General features: G+C 46.4%; 1 protein-coding gene across 4 annotated transcripts in view; it reads left to right on the top strand.

Annotated features, from left to right (window-relative positions):
- fmnl1b (formin-like 1b) overlaps window positions 1–2,500 on the top strand; it is an 18,781-nt gene that overhangs the window by 923 nt on the left and 15,358 nt on the right. The gene's annotated exons all lie outside the window — the stretch shown is intronic.

Genomic DNA, 2,500 nt, shown 5'->3' with positions numbered 1-2,500 from the left:
TGGTGATGATGATGGTGATGAAGGTGATGATGGTGATGATGATGGTGATGAAGGTGATGATGGTGAGGATGGTGATGATGTGATGATGATGGTGATGAAGGTTATGATGGTGATGATGATGATGATGGTGATGAAGGTTATGATGGTGATGATGATGGGGATGATGGTGATGAAGGTTATGATGTTGATGATGACGATGATGTGATGATGATGATGGTGATGAAGGTGATGATGGTGATGATGATGATGGAGATGAAGGTTATGATGGTGATGGTGATGAAGCGGGGGGGGGGGGGTTCTGTGCAGCAGGTCAACTTTCACGCAGTGGAAAAGAGCTGGAGAAACAAACAAACAGCACAAAGGAAGCAAAGAATTCCAAATATGTAGGAAATGCGGCGACGAGCTTATGGCGGTGCTAGGTACACAAAGCCACCGTGGACAGATTCATAACAGGCTCTTTATGCTGAGGCTTAAACTGCAGCGTGAGGCTCGGCGCATGTGTCCGCAGCAGCGGCAGCAGGAAGTCGGAGCTGGTGACCGTCGCGTTCTCCGTCGTCCGTATAAATGGTTTGTCCAAAACCAAAAGCACCACGGGTCAATGACGTATCAGGATTTTAAAACACAAAACATAAGAATATCCGACGCAGTTGTTTCAAACATTAAAGTTCCAGTTTGGAGGATCTATTGGTGGAAGTTAAAATAATATTCATATTATATTTTATTGTATTAAATATAGTATTGTTTTCATATTATTTTGAGTCTTTACATCTACACCATGTTTCTACAGTAGCCCACAATGGACAAACCAAACAGCAGCCTGAGAGAGGGCCTTTCACGTGACCTGCGGCGAGGGTAATACGCAACTGCACCACTAGATGTCACTAAACCTTTAATGCATGATTTTGGCCAACGGACCAAGAATATTGGCCCGTTGTCTGTCGGACGTCAGATACGTCGGGTGAAATCTCGATGCTAACTGGTTTTCAGTGCGTCACGCGAATATTTCCCCTGCGTTCAAATATAATCATAACTGGAATGAAGCGAATGATGTGAACTTTTGCGTCGTTGCGTTATTTGCATTGATCTCGTCGCACGAAAGATTCTCGTTGGGTTTGGTCTGAACACACCGGCGTTAGTCTTGTCCCTTTTTCTATCTCGTCCGCGGTCTTCACATATCTCCTGTGCTGCGGCCGTGATTCATCTCAAAATGAATTCATTTCCTTCACAAGTTGTCTACAAAGCGTTGAAATACTCAGACATGACGAGTGGAGCTGATTGATGCCAAAGGATTTGGTCATGTACTATAACAAGTCTTTGAACGCATCGTGCTGCATTCGAGTGCAGCCTTTTACCTCCACAGACGAGGTTTTGTTTTCACCACCGTGCATTTGCTTGTCGGTTGGTTGATTTGTTTATTCACCAGGATTATGCAAAAAAACCCAAAACTACTGAACAGTTTTCCATGAAACTTGAAAAGAATCCATTGGGGTTTTTTGGGGACAAAGGGGCGGATCCAGGAACTTTCTTTTACTCTCTTCAACATTGTGAGATAGGATGATTTTTGATGGAAGCAGTCAGACACATTTACTGGACTGGATTGAACTGAAGGAAACTGTTGGTCCTTGTTCTCCAACACAACGACTGAAGAGACGCGACCACGCAATTATGTTCACTATGTGGCCTGACGACTTGTCGTCGGACGGACTGCATTCCTCCTCCTCCTCCTCCTCCTCCTCCTCGCCGAGGGGGGCGGACGGAGATACGCGACGTGGTGTTGTGGCTCGAGAACAACACACAGGCCCGAGGGTTCGTGTCAGAGAGCAGCAGCCGGTTCAAGCTGTGATTAATGATCCGCTCGTCCACCGGGCCGTTGGTCGATGTGTGAGAGCATTAAAACACTCGCTCGGGCCCCGACCTCCACTCTCTCCATCACAAACATCCTCCAGCTGATCTTGTTAAGTCAGTGAAGGTAACTGGGAAACTGCATCAGACCAAAAGGTCAAGATGAGGTTTGTTTTTCAATGACATTTATCAGAAATAAGTCACTTTCAGACCTTCACTGGCGTCCGGACGACGACACGAACCTTCCCGGAATGTGACCACGTCCCAGCTGACGTCAGGCGAGGGGCGGGGCTTGTGCTGGACAGGTCGCCAGCCAATCACAGGGCTGGAACATATAGACGCAAAATCATAAAGGTTTTTTATTTTTCTACGAACCGTGTTTCATCTCTTTCCACGAATTAAACCGTGTGTTCAGATTCAATCCGGATTATTCAGACTATAATGTCGTCTGCTGCAGGAGTCTGGTGTTCGAGTGCTTTGTACTTCCTGTGAAAATCCAAAGTGTAGCTGTGTGTGAGTGTGTGTGTGAGAGTGTGAGTGTGTGTGTGTGTGTGTGGGTGTGTGTGTGTGTGTGTGTGTGTGTGTGTCTTTGTCTGTGTCTGTGTGTGTGTGTGTGTGTGTGTATGTGTGTTAGGGTCATGTGACCATCGCTGCAATG

This window comes from Scophthalmus maximus, chromosome 16 (genome assembly GCF_022379125.1).
Source record: "Scophthalmus maximus strain ysfricsl-2021 chromosome 16, ASM2237912v1, whole genome shotgun sequence".
Lineage (NCBI taxonomy): Eukaryota > Metazoa > Chordata > Actinopteri > Pleuronectiformes > Scophthalmidae > Scophthalmus > Scophthalmus maximus.
The sequence above is the reverse complement of the archived record's forward strand: the minus strand, read 5'-3'. Positions and strand labels throughout refer to the sequence as shown.